The following is an 18,191-nucleotide window of genomic DNA, read 5'->3' as shown; positions in this document are numbered from 1 at the left end:
AAAGCACTCAAGCACCTTGCCCTTCCTACCTTACCTCTCTGATTTCCTACTACAACCCAACCCACACACTTGGCTCCTAAAATGCCAATCTACTCACTGAATCTGTTTCTGATCTATCAGCTCACCCACCTCCTGACACTGGCATGGAACTCCCTCCTTCTTCACATCTAACAGATATCCCTTTACTCTCCTCACTTTAAAACCTTCTTGAAGGCACATCTCCTCCAAGAGGCCTTCCCCAGCAAGGCCCTCATTGACTCTTCTCCCACTCCCTTTTGCATCAACCTTTCACTTGGATTTTAACCCTTTATTCTCTCCTCCCTCAGACCCACAGCACATTGGAGAAGCAGCGTGGCTTAGTGGCAAGAGCCCGAGTTTTGGAGTCAGAGTTCATGGGTTTGAATCCCGACTCTGCCACTTGTCAGCTGTGTGACTGTGGGCAAGTCACTTCACTTCTCTGGGCCTCACTTACCTGATCTATAAAATGGGGATTATCTGATTACCCTATATCTCCCCCAGCGCTTAGAACAGTGCTCTGCACATAGTAAGTGCTTAACAAATACCAACCTTATTATTATTATTATTATGTATCCACAATTTATTAATTTAAATTAATGTTTGTCTCTCCCTCTCAACTGTAAGGTCATTATTATTAATAATAATAACAATATTTTTTACACACTGTGTGTCAAGCACTCTACTAAGCACTGGGGTGGATAAAAGCATATTGGGTTGGACACAGTCCCTGTCCCTTGTGGGGCTCACAGTCTCAATCTCCATTTTACACATGAGGTAACTGAAGCACAGAGAAGTGAAATGACTTGCCCAAGGCCCTACAGCAGACAAGTGTCAGAGCTGGGATTAGAACCCATGACCTTCTGACTCCCAGGCCCATGCTCTAACCACTTTGCCATGCTGTGGGCAGTGTATGTTTCTATCACTTCTGTTATACTGTACTCTCCCAAGATCTTAGTACTGTGCTCTGCACACAGTAAGTACTCAATAAATATGACTGACTGATTTACTGATTGATTCAAAGCCCTTCTAAAATCATATCTCCTCCAAGAAGCCTTTCCAGATTAACTTCTCACTTTCCCATTCTATTCTCTCTCCTTTTGGTCCCGCCTACACATTTGGTTCTGTAAATCCTAAGCACTCTGATCCTATTCCCTACCCCCTCAGCACTTTATGTACATATCCTTATACTCTGCTGCTTCCCTGATCTGTAATTAATTTTAATGCCTTTAACTCCCAATAGATTGTGAGCTCCTTGAGGGCAGGAATCTCTGTTTATCAATTTTATTGTACTGTACACCCCCAAATGCTTAGTTCAGTGTTCTGCATACAATAAGTGCTCAATAAATAGCATTGATAATTGATAATGATGAAGTGCTCAATAAATACCATTGATTCATTGATTGACTGTAAGGCAGAATATAAGTGATTGAGTGATAATATAAGGGATAGTTGAAACATTAGCATAAATCTAGATCAGCTCCTTTGAGCAGCTCATTTTGTTTTCTCTGGGAACATGTGGTATCAAGAATGTCTCCTGAGTCTGAGTTATGATTCCAGTGGTATAGCTTTGCATGAATAAGAAAGTGGTATCAAATACTCAATCCTCCTTCAAGCTTATTTAACTGTACTATGCCAAAGTCTCCTCATATAAAACCTTTCTCATCACCTGGTGCGAGAGTTTCCCAAAAATCTCCAAGTACTTTTGTTTAGCTTCTATGAGATGTAGGTAAATAGGACCAGTTAGTATGATCCACGCTGAGAATTTGGATTACTTGCCCAGGGTTATAAAGCAAGTCAGTGGCTTTGGGGGACTAAAGTTTACTTTTTCAAGCCCTCAGCAGAGCTAAGAACTCCTTCCTCAAACAAGGCTATGTTCAGTCCTTCTTGGGTGGATTCTTTAGGCACTATGAAGAGAGGTCTCTAAAAAGCCATAAAATTGAGTGGAAAACATCTCATGTAGTTTGCCAACTGCAAATCTTTCACAGATGCTCTGGCATAGGAAGGTAGCAAATAGATTATCTTTCTACAGAAACGTTCTGGGCATGTCACCCCTTTCCTTAAAAATCTCCAGTAGTTGCCTATCAACCTCCATATCAAGCAAAAACTCCTCACTATTAGCTTCAAAGCTCTCCTTCACCTTGCCCCCTCCTACCTCACCTCCCTTCTCTCCTTCTACATCCCAGCCCGCACACTCCACTCCTCTGATGCTAACCTTCTCACTGTGCCTCGTTCTTGCTGTCCTGCCATTGACCCCTGGCCCACATCCTATATCTGGCCTGAAATGCCCTCCCTCCTCAAATCACCAAAAAACAATCACACTTCCCCCCTTCAAAGCTCTACTGAAGGCTCACTTCCTTCCCAGACTAAGCCACCCTTTTCCTCAGCTCCCCCTCCCCTCCTCATTGTCCCAACTCGCTCCCTTTGCTCTACCCCCCACCCCACAGCACTTCTGTATAAATAATTCTATACCTATCTATACCTATCTATAATTCTATTTATTTACATAAGTGCCTGTTTACTTGTTTTGATGTGTATAAATCTATAGTTCTATTTATTTATATTGAATCTATTAATTCCTGTTTCCTTGTTTTGATGTGTGTCTCCCCACTTCTAGACTCTGTGCTCATTGTGCACAGGGATTGTCTCTCTTTATTGCTGAATTGTACTTTCCAAGGGCTTAGAACAGCATGCAGAGCACATATTAATTGCTCAATAAATACGTTTGAATGAATGAAATTAGACAAAAGTATCGGGAGTATGTTGGGGAGGAGCCTTGGGTGAGGAAGAAAGGAAGAAAGGGGACCTGCATATTGCTGGAAGCCAGATGAACCTGAGGTTAATGCAGTCTAAGGGGTACCTTAGTCTGCTTTCTGTTTGTCCCAAAAACTGTGAGGAAGATCTTAAGGAGGCAAAGGAAATAGAAACCCCCTTCCATAGCCCTGGCATTCTCTGGTACAAGGAGATGAAAGACACAGAGAAAAAAACCATCCTGAAGATAGAACAAGGTAGCAAGGAAGAAAAATGAAACATGCACAAGGACAGCCAGGCTCTGCCCTCCATTTACCCAAGACTTTATTTCCACTTATTACCCAATAGGACATGATAACCCCATAACATAACTAATCTGATTCACTTATAACTCACTGAAAAGGAGAACACACTCTGGGGAAAGATAAGTGAACAATGTGTTACAGAGGTTCAGAGGGGCCAGGAGTTTAAAGATGTTTAGCTGTTTTACACCACATCTTCAGGGTTTATCTTAAGGGATTTGTGGTGCTGCCATCCTTGGGTATTTTTAATAAAATGATGGACATTCATTTTTTAGATGGTTTAGACAGTCACCTGCATGGAAGCAGTGGATTGGACCAAATTACCTCCTGAGATCTCATCAGGCTCTAGGATGCTCTCTAAGATATAAAAGGAGGCTCACAATCCACAGCGGACCTATTGCTGAGAAGTGCACCAGTAACAGCTTTGTGCCAAAGAAGATGGTTACTCCTTCCTCCTTTTCGCCATACTATTAGCTCTTTTAGATCTCAGTAAGTGCTCACTCCTCTTGGAAGCCTTCCCTTTTGTATATATGTTTACAGAATTTATTTGTTCTGACAGTGTTATATTTTCATGCTAGTCTCCCCTATTACAGTATATGCTCCTGGACAGGGAGCATGGAACTTCTGTACTTCCTATGCACCAAATGCAATGGATTGCATCAAGACTGGAGTCATAAATGCTACTACTACTTCTACTACTAGTACTACTACTAACTAGAGTGACCCTTTCTGTGTCCAGTCATTCCAGTTATGTTTTGATCTTCATATAGCACTTTAAATAATATTTCTTGTCTTCCTGTCAGAGTATCCAGCCTCTTCTTTCCACACTTACAGCCACTATCCTGATTCCAGCCTTTACTGTCTAATTGCTTCAGGCTTCTTTCTTCTTCAGATTTATCTACAAGCAGCTGCACTTATCATCTTCTTAAAGTGCCCTTCGGAATAAATCCTTCTACTATAAAATCTCTCGAGGCTACTCATCTCAATTAATCTGTCAAGCAATCAATCAACTCTATTTATTGAGCAGAACATTTATTTTGCAGTGCACTGTACTAAGTGCTTGGGAAAGTATGATGCAATGGAGTTGGCAGATGTGATCCCTGCCCATAAGGAGCTCAAAGTCTACTGGGGAGACAGATATTAAAATAGATTAGGGATAGGAGAAATGATAGAGTATAAGAAAACTGTGGGGCTAGTGTCCTATCAAAGTCCTTAAAGGGTGGTAAGAAAGTTCTGTTTTGTGCAGAGTTGGATGCGCAACCACTGGAGGTTTTTGAGAAGTGGGGAGAAATGAACTCAATGTTTTTTCAGAAAAATGATCTGGGCAGAAAATAAAGAATGAGCTAGAGAAGATATAGGCAAGATGCAGGGACATCAGCGAAGAACCTAATGCAATAATCAAAATGGAAAATGATGAGTGCTTATATCAGCATGATAGCAGTTTGGATGGAGAGGAAAAGGCATATTCTAGAAATGTTTTGAAGGGATGATGAGTGCTTATGTCAGCATGATAGCAGTTTGGTTGGAGAAGAAAAGGCATATTCCAGAGATGTTTTGAAGATAGTTCCAACAGGATTTCATGGCAGTTTGTATGTGTGGGTTGATTGGTGTGGTTGATTGAAAGAGAAGAGTTGAGAACAATACTGAGGTTACAGGACTGTGAGACAGGGAGAAAATAGGTGTAGTCTACAATGTTGTCTACAGGAAAAGACAGGGATATGGCAGGGTTTGGGTGGGCAAATAAGGGGTCCTGTTTTAGACATGTTACATTTGAGGTGTTGGTGCGACATACAAGTTCATTCATTCAATCGTATTGATTGAGCACTTACTATGTGGAGAGCACTCTACTAAGCATTTGGAATGTACAATTTGGCAACAGATAGAGACAATCCCTGCCCAACAATGGATTCATAGTGTAAACGGGGGAGACAGACAATAAAATAATACAAATAGTCAGGCATCAATACCATCAGAATAAATGGAATCATAGATATATACACATCATTAATCAAATAGAGTAATAAATAATATCTACAAATATGCATAGTGCTGTGGGGAGGGGAAGGGGATAGAGCAGAGGGAGGGAGTAGGGGCAAGGGGGAGGGGAGGAGGAGCACAGGAAAAGGGAGGGCTCAATCTGGGAAGGCTCCAGGAGGAGGTGAGCTGTCAGTAGGGCTTTGAAGAGGGGAAGAGAGTTAGTTTGGCAGATGTGAGGAGGGAGGGCATTCCAGGTCAGAGGTAGGACGTGGGCCAGGGGTTGGCAGCGGGACAGGAGAGAACGAGGCACAGTAAGGAGGTTAGCCGCAGAGGAGTGGAGTGTACGGGGTGGGCTGTAGAAGGAGAGAAGGGAGGTGACATAGGAGGGGGCCAGGTGATTGAGAGCTTTGAAGCCAAGAGTGAGGAGTTTTTGTTTTATGTGAAGGTTGATAGCAACCACTCAAGGTTTTTGAGGAGGGGAGTGACATGCCCAGAGCACTTCTGTAGAAAGATAATCTGGGCAGGAGAATGAAGAATAGACTGGAGAGGGGAGAGACAGGAGGATGGGAGATCAGAAAGGAGGCTGATGCAATAATCCAGTCGGGATATTATGAGAGCTTGTCTCAGCAAGGTAGCAGTTTGGATGGAGAGAAAAGGGTGGATCTTGGGGATGTTGTGAAGGTGAGACTGGCAGGTTTTGGTGACAATTTGGATGTGTGGGGTGAATGAGAGAGCAGAGTCAAAGATCACACCAAGGATGACACAAGTAGAGATGTCCTAAAAGCAGGAGGAAATGCAAAACTGTAGAGAAATAGAGAGGTAGGAACTGGAGAGGTAGATTTGGGAATCATCCACATAAAGGTTGTAGTTGAGGTCATGTGAATGTATGAGTTTTCCAAAGGAGTGGGTATAGATGAAAAATAGAAGGGAATCCAGGACAGTTAGAAGGTGGGAGGCAGAGGGCCCTGTGAGAGAGACTGAGAAGAAGTTGTCAGAGATGGGAGGAGAACCAGGATAGGAGAGTGTCAGTGAAACTGAGTTTTGATAATGTTTCCAAGAGAAAGGGGTGGCCCAAGTGAAGCAATATGGCTTAGTGGATAGACCACAAACCAGAAAGTTAGAAAAACCTAGGTTCTAATCTCAGATCCACTTTTCTGCTGTGTGACCTGATCAAGTCATCTAACTTCTCTGGGACTTAGTTGCCTCATCTGTAAAATGGAGAATAAGACTGTGAGTCCCATGTGGGACAGGGACTGTGTCCAACCCAATTTGCCTTTATCTACCCCAATGTTTATTTCAGTTTCTGGCACCTAATAAGTGCTTAACAAATATCATTATTATTATAAGGGAGTAGTCCACTGTATTGAAAGCAGCAGAAAGATTGATGAATATTAGGATGGTGTAGTGGCCATTGGACTGCTCATAAGTGAGATTATCGGTGACGTTAAATAGGGCCATTTCTGTCTACTGAAGAGGGTGGAAGCCAGATTGCAGGGAGAGAGTTAGAGAAGAGGAAGTGGAGGCAGAAGATGTAGACAACTGCTCCAGGAATTTGGAGAGTAATGATAGGAGGAAGATGGGGTGATAACTAGAAGGTGTTGTGCAGTCAAGGAAGGATTTTTTTTAGGATAGAGGACTCACAGGCACACTTGAAAGCAGAGGGAAGGAGCCATTGAAGAGTGAGTGATTGAAGATGGTGGTCAAGGGGAGAAGAAGGGTGGGGGCAATTCCTTTGATGAGGTGAGAAAGAATGGGGTCAGAATCGTAGCTGGAGGTGGTAGAATTAGAGGGGGGCGGGGAGGGATGATTTGCTCTCAAGATCCTGCTGTAGAGGATGGAAGAGTCGAAGAATGAGAGGAGGAAGGGACTAGAGAAGAGTAAATGGAGATTTTAGGGATACCATGCCTAGTGACTTCAATCTTATCAACAAAGTATATGGCTACATCATTAGAGGCAAGAAATAGGGATATTGAGGTAACTGGGGTTTGAAGAATAAGTAAAATATCTGAAACAACTTGCAAGGATAATGAGCATGGGAGTCAATAAGGATGGGGAAATATTGTTGCCAGGCAGATAAGAGGTCTGATGAATTTTAAAAAGACTGGTTCAGCCTGGTGTCTTTATTTCTGACAACAGTGCTCCACAGCTCATGCACAAGAGCAGAAGGAGCATTCACTGGAGTTGATCCATGGCTTCTGGTTTGTGGTGTGCGATTGGCAGAGTTCAGTTGAAAGTGCAATGTTGAAGATAATAATAATGTTGGTATTTGTTAAGCGCTTACTATGTGCCGAGCACTGTTCTAAGCGCTGGGGTAGATACAGGGTAATCAGGTTGTCCCACGTGAGGCTCACAATCTTAATCCCCATTTTACAGATGAGGTAACTGAGGCACAGAGAAGTGAAGTGACTCGCCCACGGTCACACAGCTGACAAGTGGCAGAGCTGGGAGTCGAACTCATGACCTCTGACTCCGAAGCCCAGGCTCTTTCCACTGAGCCACGAAGATGTAGATTTGTGTATTGAGAGAAGGTAAGTTGGATATAGACCATATTTCCTGTAACATTAAACAAAAACTCCTTACCATTCACTTCAAGGTTCTCCAACAGCTCTTCCTTTTTTTTATATGTGGCCTTCTTTTACTGCTATTCCTATCATCTATGCTCTTCCCAAGTGAACCTTTCCACTGCCTCTTGCTCTTTGCCATTTCCAGGTCCTTACTTATTTCATCCAACAGGCCACAGTCTCCCACAGCTTCAAAGCCCTCCTAAAATCCCACCTCTTCTAGGAAGTATGCCAAAATTAATTTCCTTCTCTCCCAGATTATATGCACCTCAGGATTTATGTAGTCTCAGCCAACCATAGCACTTATGTAAATAATTTATGTCCTCTGTTATTTTAGCACTATTTTTTATTCACCTATACATCTTTCCTTTGTCTTTTTCCTTCCTTCTGAAAATTGATTTGGGCCTATCTCTCCTGTCAGATTGTAAACTCACTGAGGGCAGGGATTGTGTCTTTCAACTCTAGTGTTACTTTTATGTTCTTTCATTTACCACAAGTGTTTCTTCCAGACTGCTCCTAGAGTTCTTTTCCCCTACTCTTTCTAAAAGTTATTATCTATGCCAACAATTTGACCATGCATATATAGCAGTGTTATTCTTGTAGGAGCCCAATATTGAAACCCAAGGGCCTTGATGTACACATCACCCTGATACTTATACTTCAGTACCTGTTTAAATGAAGCACTAATCCAAATCACAAAGATCACTGATTTTTGACTCATAGCTTACTCACCAGAGCTTCCAATCACTTATTGTACGGCAGCATTCCATTTGCCCCTGCCCCTCCTCAATCCCTCCCCTTTCTGGCCCCCTCTTCAACTCTCCCATCCTTTCCAGCAGTATCTTTAGAGGCGATCTCCTGCTTCTTCTCAAAAGCCACCTCCTCCACATGTGCATCAAACCCCATTCCTTCGCACCTTATGAAAACTCTCGCTTCCTCCCTTCTTCCCTCCCTAACAGATATCCTCAACCTTTCGCCCTCCAGTGACTTCTTCCCCATTGTTTTCAAACATGCCCATGTCATCTCTATCCTAAAAAAAATCCTCCCGACCTCATGGCTATCTCCAGTTAATCATCCCATCTCCCTCTTACCATTCTTTTCCAAACTCTTGGAGTGAGTTGTCTACACTCGCTGCCTCGAATTCCTCTCCTCAAACTCTCTCCTGGACTCTCTCCAATCTGGTTTCCATCCCCTTCACTCCACTGAAACCGCCCTCTCAAAGGTCACCAGTGATCTTCTCCTTGCCAAATTCAGCGGCTCCTACCCCATCCTAATCCTCCTCAACCTCTCAGCTGCCTTTGACACTGTGGATCTTCTCCTTCTCCTTGATACATTATCCAACCTTGGCTTCACTGACTCCTTTCTCTCCTAGTTCTCCTCTTATCTCTTTGGGCGCTCATTCTCAATCTGCTTTGCTACCTCCTCTCCCCCTCCCATCCCCTAACAGTGGGGGACCCATAAGGTTCAGTTCTGGGTCCCTTTTATTCTCCATCTTCACCCACTCCCTTGGAGAACTCATTCACTCCATGACTTCAATTTGTCATTTTTATGCAGATGATACCTTTATCTTCATCTCCAGCCCTGATCTCTCTCCCTCTCTCCAGTCTCGCATCTTCTCCTGTCTTCAAGACATCTCGACTTGGATGTCCTCCTGTCACCTCAAATTTACTACGTCCAAAACAGAACTCCTTATCTTCCCACACAAGCCCTGTCCTCCCCCTGACTTTCCATGACTGTAGATAGCATCACCATCCTTCCTGTCTCACAAGCCCATAACCTTGGTGTTATCCTTGACTTTTCTCTGCCGTTCATCCCTCATATTCAATCCATTACCAAATCCTGTCAGTCCCACCTTCACAACAATGCTAAAATCTGCCCTTTCCTCTCCATCCAAATTGCTGCCATGTTAATACACTCACTCATTCTATCCCACCTAGATTACTATATCAGCCTCCTTGCTGACCTCCCAGCTTCCTGTCTCTCCCTGCTCCAGTCCATACTTCACTCTGCTGCCTTGATTATTTTTCTACAAAAACATTCAGGACATATCACCCCTTCTTCAAGAAACTCCAGTGGTTTCCCATCCACCTCCATATCAAACATAAACTCCTCACCATTAGCTTTAAAGCAGTCCATCATCCTACGCCCTCCTACTTCACCTCACTTCTCTCCTTCTACAAGCCAGCCAGTATACTTCACTCCTCTCACTGTTCCTCGATCTAACCTGTCTCAACACTGACCTCTAGCCCATGTCCTATCTCTGGCCTAGAACACCCTCCCTCCTCAAATCTGACAGACAATTACTCTCCTCAGCTTCAAAGCCTTATTGAAGGCACATCTCCTCTAAGAGGCTTTTCCAGACTAAGCCCCACTTTTCCTCATCTCCCACTCCCTTCTGTCATCCTGACTTTCTCCCTTTGCTCTTCCTTGCTTTCAGCCCACAAAACTTGTGTATATATCTGTAATTTTGTTTATTTGTATTGATGTATGTCTCCCCCACTCTAGACTGTAAGCTCACTGTGGGCAAGGAATGTCACTGTTTATTGTTGTATTGCATTTTCCCAAGTGCTTAGTAAAGTGCTCTGCAACAGTAAGTGCTTAATAAATATGATTGAATGGATGAATGAATCCTTTTAACTCCCCAAAAATCTCAGTTGTCCATACAACCAGTCCAGTTTCTAGGTAATAATAATAATAATAATAACTATGATATTTGTTAAGCACTTACTATCTGCCAAGCACTGTTCTAAGCACTGGGGTAAATATAAGGAAAGCAGGTTATGGCTCACAGTCATAATCCCTGTTTTACAGATGAGGTAACTGAAGCCCAGAGAAGTTAAGTGGCTTGCCCAAGGTCACAAAGCAGGCAAGTGGCGGAGCCGGGATTAGAACCAACAACCCCTGACTCCCAAGCCCATGCTCTTTCCATTAAGTCTCACTGCTTCTCTAGGTACTTGGATCAATCAATCAATCAATCAATCAATAGTATTTATTGAGCACTTAATACATGCAGGACACTGTACTAAGTGCTTGGTAGAGTACAACATAACAATATAACAGACACATTCCCTGCCCACAATAAGCTTGCAGTCTTTGGGAGGAGACAGACATTATAATAAATAAATAAATTACAGATATATACATAAGTGTCATGAGACTGAGTGGGTGGTGTCTAAAGGGAGTAAACTGAGGTGATGCAGAAGGGAATGGGAAAAAAGGAAGAATATGGGCCTGGGAGTCAGAAGGATGTGGATTCAATCCCAGCTCCACCATTTGTCTGCTATATGACCTTGGACAATTCACTTCACTTATTTGAGCCTCAGTTACCTCATCTGTAAAGTGGGGATTAAGATTGTGAGCCTCATGTGGGACAGGGACTGTGACCAACCTGATTAGCTTATATCTACCCCAGCACTCAGTAAAGTGCCTGGCACATAGTAAGTACTTAACAAATACCATAAAAAATGAAGCTTTAGTCCGGGAAGGCCTTTTGGAGATGTGCCTTCAATAAGGCTTTGAGAGTTGGGAGAGTACTTACCTGTTGGACAAGAGAAGCAGCGTGGCTCAGTGGAAAAAGCACATGCGTGGGAGTCAGAGGTAATGGGTTCTAATCCTGCTCTGCCACTTGTCAGCTGTGTGACTTTGAGCAAGTCACTTAACTTCACTGGGTGTCAGTTACCACATCTGTAAAATGGGGATCAAAGCTGTCACGTCAGACAACCTAATTACCTTGTATGCCCCTGGGGCTTTATGTGCCAAGGTGGACCTGGGCACCGGCTACCGCAAGGTCAAAATGCCATCGGTGACATAACCTCTCTGGCCAGAGGAGGCAGGACGGGAAGATAGGTGTCCCTCACATCCGTGCCCACCCAATAAGGTATGGAAGGGAAGGAAGAGGAAGGGGCGGAGATTGAACAGGAAGGAAGTTGGGACCACCCAAACCACAGGTAATAAATACCTGTCGCCTCTGGTGCTCTGGTCTCTCTCTTGGAAGATCACAGCGGTACCAACAGCCACCCACGTGTCTTTCCCTGCCCTGAGCACCAGATGCCATTCTGCCACCAGGAACAATGCACAGAGACAGGGGTCGTGGGACGGGTGAGTGTAACGCATAACAGGGTAAATGCATAAGTGGGTAGTGTATGAGTGTAACACATAACTGGGTTAAATGCATAAGTGGGTAATGTATGAGTGTAACGTATAACTGGGTTAAATGCATAAGTGGGTAATGTATGAGTGTAATGCATATGTGAGCTTAGTGCATAAGTGGGCAATGTATGAGTATAATGCACATGTGAGTTTGGTGCGTAAGTAGGTAGCGTATAAGCGAGTGTAACACGCAAGTGAGTTTAACGCACACGTGAGTGTAACGCATAAGTAAATCTAAGGCATAAGTGGGTTCGGCGCATGAGTAGCTTGAACGCTTAAGTGGATTCCTCCCAAGTGGGTGTGCACATGGTGAGAACTAGCTGCCTCACCACGTGCAAGTAGCGCATACGCGAACTTAACGCCAGAAGTGGGTTCTAACGTATAAGTGAGTTTTAACGTGTAAGTGGGTTTTAACGTGTAAGTGGGTTTAGTGCCTAAGTGGGTGCGCACATGCCTAACTAGCCTCACCATGTTGTGAGTAAACCATTAACGAGCTCTGCCTGGGCGGGCCCTGGTGTCCGCCCACACGCGAGTAACATACCAGTGTATTCCTCCCGTTAGGGAAGCTCTAACCCCATATTCCTCCCAAAGGGGAAGCTTTAACACCATGTTTCCCTCAAAAGGGAAGGCCGATTGTTGTGTCTAAATAATTAATTAAATTCAATCAGCCCTGCGGAATAAATTCTATTCAAAACTCAGGTTTTTCCCTTCCCGGCCTCTCTCTCTCGCCGTGCCGATTCCGAAAGAACCTGTCCCCGGTGACGGGTGACAGGCTTAGAACAGTGCTTGGCACATAGTAAGCGCTTAACAAATACCATCTTTATTATTATTACTATAGGAAGAAGAAGGGTGTTCCAGCCAAGACAGAATGTAGGCAAGAGGTCAGTGGTGAGATAGATGAGGCCAAGGTTCAATGTGTAGGTTGGAATTAGAGGAGTGAAGTGGCAGGCTGTGTTGTAGTGGGGTAGTATTCATTCATTCAATCGTATTTATTGAGCACTTACTGTGTGCAGAGCACTGTACTAAGTGCTTGGAAAATACAGTTCGGCAACAGGAAGAGACAATCCCTACCCAACAACGGGCTCACAGTCTAGAAGGGGAGATAGACAACAAAACAAAACAAAACGAGTAGACTGGTATCAATACCATCAAAATAAATAAATAGAATCATAGATATATACAGATCATTGATAAAATAGAGTAATAAATATTTACAAATATACACAAGTGCTTTGGGGAGAGGAAGAGGATAGAGCAGAGGGAGGGAGTAGGGGCAAAGGGGAGGGGAGGAGGAGCAAGGAAAAGGGAGGGCTCAATCTGGGAAGGCCTCCTGGAGATGAGCTCTTAGTAGGGCTTTGAAGAGGGGAAGAGAGTTAGTTTGGTGGATATGAGGAGGGAGGGCATTCCAGGTCAGTGATAGGACATGGACCAGGGGTCGACGGCGGGACAGGTGAGAACGAGGCACCGTGAGGTTAGCGGCAGAGAAGAGGAGTGTATGGGGTGGGATGTAGAAGGAGAGAAGGAAGGAGAGATGGGGGAGGCAAGGTGATGGAGAGCTTTGAAGCCAATAGTGAGGAGTTTTTGCTTCGTGTGAAGCTTGATAGGCAACCACTGGATATTTTTGAGGAGGGGAGCGACATGTCCAGAGTGTTTCTGCAGAAAGATAATCCGGCCAGCAGAGTCAAGTATAGACTGAAGCAGGGAGAGACAAGAGGATAGGAGATCAGAAAGGAGGCTGATGCAATAATCCAGGTGGGATTTTATGAGAGATTGTACCAGCAAGGTAGCAGTTTGGATGGAGAGGAAAGGGCAGATCTTGGCGACGTTGTGAAGGTGAGACTGGCAGGTTTTGGTGATGGATTGTATGTGTGGGGTGAATGAGAGAAGAAAGTCAAGGATGACACCGAGGTTGCGGGCTTGTGAGAGGGGAAGGATGGCAGTGCCATCCACAGTGATGGGAAATTCAGGGAGAAGACAGGGTTTGGGAGGGAAGATAAGGAGCTCAGTCTTGGACGTGTTGAGTTTTAGGTGGCGGCAGACATCCAGGTGGAGATGTCTGAAGGCAGGAGGAGATACGAACCTGGCGGGAGGGAGAGAGAACATGGAGAAGATGTAGATTTCGGTGTCATCTGTGTAGAGATGATAGTTGAAGCCATGGGAGCGAATGAGTTCACCAAGGGAGTGAGTATAGATGAAGAACAGAAAGGGACCAAGAACTAACCCTTGAGGAACCCCTACAGTTAGGGGATGGGAGGGAGAGGAGTAGCCCACGAAGGAGTCTGAGAATGAAAAGCCACAGAGATAAGAGGAGAACCAGGAGAAGATGGAGTCTGTGAAGCCAAGGTTGGATAATTTGTTGAGGAGAAGGGGATGGTTGACAGTTTCAAAGGCAGCTGAGTGGTCGAGGAGGACTAGGAGAGTAGGAACCATTGGATTTGGCAAGAAGGAGGTCATTGGTGACCTTTGAGAGGGCAGCTTCGGTGGGGTGGAGGAGACGGAAGCCAGATTGGAGGGGGTCCAGGAGAGAGTTGGAGTTGAGGAATTCGAGGCAGTGAGTGTAGAAGACTCGTTCTAGGAGTTGCGAGGTGTGGAAAGCAGCATAGCCTATTGATTGGAGCATGGGGCTGGAAGTCAGAAAGACCTATATTCTAGTCCTGGCTCCACCACTTGTCTGCTTTACTTCTCTGTGCCTCAGTTCTATTGTCTATATAATGGGGACTAAATTATGTGCTTATGTGGGACACAGACTGTGTCCAACCTTATTAACTTGTATATAGATGCACTTAGCACTTAGAACAGTGCCTGGCACATAGTAAGTGCTTAACCAATACCATAAAAAAAGGTGAGGTAGGAGGAGGCAGGGTGATGGAGAACTTTAAAGCAGATGGTAAGTGGTTTCTGTTTGATGTGGAAGTGGATGGGAAACCTCTGGAGGTTCTTGAGGAGTGGGAAAACATGGACTGAATGATTTGTAGGAAATTGATCTGTTGATTTGGGAAGCAGAGTGAAGATTGCAGTGGGGAGAAACAGGACATGGGGTGGTCAGCATGGAGGTTGATAAGTAACCAAGATGGGATAGGATAATAACAATTATAATAGTGATGATAGTATTTGTTAAGCCCTTACTATGTGCCAACTACTGTTCTAAGCACTGAGGTAGATACAAAGTAATCAGGTTGTCCCATGTGGGGCTCACAGTCTTAATCCTCATTTTACAAATGAGGTAACTGAGGCAGAAAGAAGTTAAATGACTTGCCCAAAGTCACACAGCTGACAAGTGGTGGAGTTGGAATTAGAACCCATGACCTCTGACTCCTAAACCCGTGGTCCGTGCTCTTTTCACTAAGCCACGTTGCTTCCATTGTGGTAGTGGTGTTTGCATTAACGAGGTAGCTGTTTGGATAGGGAGTAAAGGGTGGATTATAGCAATGTTGGGAAGGTTGAACTGACAGGATTTAACAATAATAATAATAATAATGTTGGTATTTGTTAAGCGATTACTATGTGCCGAGCACTGTTCTAAACGCTGGGGTAGATACAGGGTAATCAGGATGTCCCCCGTGGGGCTCACAGTCTTCACCCCCATTTTACAGATGAGGTTACTGAGGCACCGAGAAGCGAAGGGACTTGCCCAAAGTCCCACAACTGACAAGTGGCCCAGCCGGGAATAGAACCCACGATCTCTGACTCCTAAGCCCGGGCTCTTTCCACCGAGCCCCGCTGCTAAACAGAGGGGGTGGAAAGATCAGAATTTCGGGGGGAGGGTGACGACGAGGCAAGAAGAGCCGGGGGAAGGGCGGTTTCCTAGGCGGCGGCGGGTGGATGTGGCGCCCTGCCCTCCCCCCCCGCCGCGGCTCCGAGGAGGTCCGGCCCGCGCTCAATCACCACCTCGCCCTGGTCTGCGGCTTGTAGAGCCTGGACACCATCTCGTTGTGGAGCAGCAGGAACAGCGTCTCGTCTGCCATTTCCCGCTGGTTGGGGGCGGCGGGGCGCGGCGCTCCGCTCAACAGCCGTCCCCGATCCGACCCGGCCCGCCCCGCCCCGCCCCGCCCCGCCCCGCCCCGGCTCTCCCTGCTCCGGCTCTCCGGCTCCCACTCCCGGGTCCCCGCTCCGGCTGCCAGGGCTGGCGGGGAAGGTGCAGGGCAGGACGAAAAGCGGGCCCGGCTCCCGCGGCCGGGGCGAGGAGGGGCGAGACTTTAGGTTGAATGAGAGAGAGGAGTCAAGGATAAAGACAAGGTTAAGGACTTGTGAGACAGGTAGGATGGGGGTGCTTTCTACAGTGATGGGATGGGTGAAAGGATGGGATGGGTGGATGGATGGGAGGGTGGGTAAATTTGTAATTGAAAAGGGCATGGAGACCAGGCTTCGGCAACTGCCGTTCAGTTTCTCTTTCACCTTGTTTTTGTACTTGCTATCTTTCTTGGGTTGACTCCTTTGAAGTCTGCAGCCTCAGCCTCAGGCTCTCTGATGAGATACTGTGGCATGTGAAAGAATACTAGAGCTGCTCCTTCTGAGGCAGTTTCTCCCTCTGCAGTAGGATGTTTTGAAAAATGTGGTGATCAGCAGCAGCCTATAGTTTGGGGTCCAGATTCCTTGAATACAAGCTAAAGTGGCCCAAGCTCCTTTTGGTTTATTTGGATTTGATGGAAAGGTAAGGGATTTTCTAACTTCCACTTCCTAACTCACCTCTATGATGGGCGGGGCACCAACTGCCCTCAAGTTGATGGGACAGGTGCCTCCAGCCACCATGATTCTCATTGGCCAGCTGTCTAAGTGATTCTAAGAATTAAACCAAATCTAAGTCTCTCCCTCCACTCAGCACACAGAGAGCTCTCATTAAATACTGTTGACTGACTCTGGTCTTCAAAGGTGTTGAAAAATTTAGTATGTTATGTAGGTTTAATTGATTCCCGACTCTATAGTAAACACTGTCATTGATTAATACTGATTGAAGTTCTTAATCAACTAATGGTATTTTTTTGGCACTTATTGTGTGTTGAGTACTATACTAACACCTCGGAAGAGTACAATCAACAGATTGTACATTGCCTGCCCACAAGGTGCTCACAGTTTAGAGAACCATACTCTTGAACAGGACATTAAAAGATGGAGTCCCTAGCCTCTAGGAGGTTACATTATAAGATGGAAGTCTTTACTGTGGCATAAACTTTCCACAAAGTCTGGGCACCTGTTTCAGGCTTCACCTTGTCTTGGGTCTGTTTTGATAGGGAGAGTAAATCCTGGAAATACCTTCTCTACATGATTTAGTTTTGGATACACTGGAGCCACAACCTTGAAATCCCTTTTCCTACTTTACCTTCATCTTCAGAAGCAGTGAGGTTAATGATTCCCTCCCTTCAGGAAAACCAGATATGAAAACGAATAGAGAACAGTAGACCTGACTGAGTGACAGAAGATGCTACAGAGCTTGTGTTTGACAAATTGTAGTGACACTTTAGATAACAGGCAAGATATAGTTAACATGCTCTTCTAAAACAGCACAAATTACCCAACAAGGGAGGGGTAATCCATGGCAGAATTAATCACTTCCTGGAAAACAATTTCACACTAGACTAAACTGAGAAAATATTAAATAACAAATGCATTCTGTAAGCCTGTTTGTAACCTAGGCTTTGATTAAAAAAAAAATGATAAAGCCAGTAAGCTCAAAGAGTGACTGAAATTTGCTCTGTTTTATAAAAAATGGGGAGGGGTGGAAGAGTGGGGAGAGCAGGAGAGTTAAATATCCGTTAGACAACATTCTAGGATGATGAATTTGTCATGATTTGCCCTGCTTCACCAGGCAGACTTCGAAAGGATAGATACCAACCAACTCAGTTACATCTGAATGGATGGAATAAAGAGCAACAACAAAGAAGAACTTGAGGAAAAGTAAAGATATTTGATGCTTCATGCATTTGTAAAATAAAAAAGCAAAACATGCAAACATACATTTATTTTTCAATAAAACTATTGAACTTCTCTCAGTATGTTTGTTTAATATGCTAAACATAGTGCTTTGAAAACAAAACTTGTTTCAAAGACTAAAACAAGAAAGGAGTAACTGTTTCGTTAAACCAGACAGGTTGGCATTTTGCAGCTCTGTATCAGACTGTATCAGACTTGACTTCCCATACTGCTTCAAAAATATAAATTCAATGATCTATTTGTAACATATGTCCTCCATTTTCACATGTCCTGGAGTGAAATGGTGATTTCATCTTTAGAGTCAAGGTGCTTGTTATGACTTCTGGCCCTTGACCTTTTGAGTAATTATATATCTGTATGCCTCAAGCAGTTTGAGTTGCCTGTTGTCCAACCTGATTTGCACCCCATTGCTTAGTACAATGCCTGACACATAGTAAGTGCTAAACAAATAACAAAATTATTATTATTATAAGGTGGTGGTGGTAGTAGTAGCTGCCCTTGTTATAGT

General features: G+C 44.5%; 1 long non-coding RNA gene across 1 annotated transcript; it reads left to right on the top strand.

Moving 5' to 3' along the window:
- The first annotated feature begins 15,843 nt into the window (after window positions 1-15,843).
- On the top strand, window positions 15,844-17,737 carry LOC114814981. Its single transcript, XR_005660577.1, has 2 exons — window positions 15,844-16,011; window positions 17,559-17,737. It is a non-coding gene; the product is annotated as an uncharacterized LOC114814981 (long non-coding RNA).
- Window positions 17,738-18,191: the final 454 nt, after the last annotated feature.

Source organism: Ornithorhynchus anatinus, chromosome 11 (genome assembly GCF_004115215.2).
Source record: "Ornithorhynchus anatinus isolate Pmale09 chromosome 11, mOrnAna1.pri.v4, whole genome shotgun sequence".
NCBI classification, from domain to species: Eukaryota; Metazoa; Chordata; class Mammalia; order Monotremata; family Ornithorhynchidae; genus Ornithorhynchus; species Ornithorhynchus anatinus.
The sequence above is the reverse complement of the archived record's forward strand: the minus strand, read 5'-3'. Positions and strand labels throughout refer to the sequence as shown.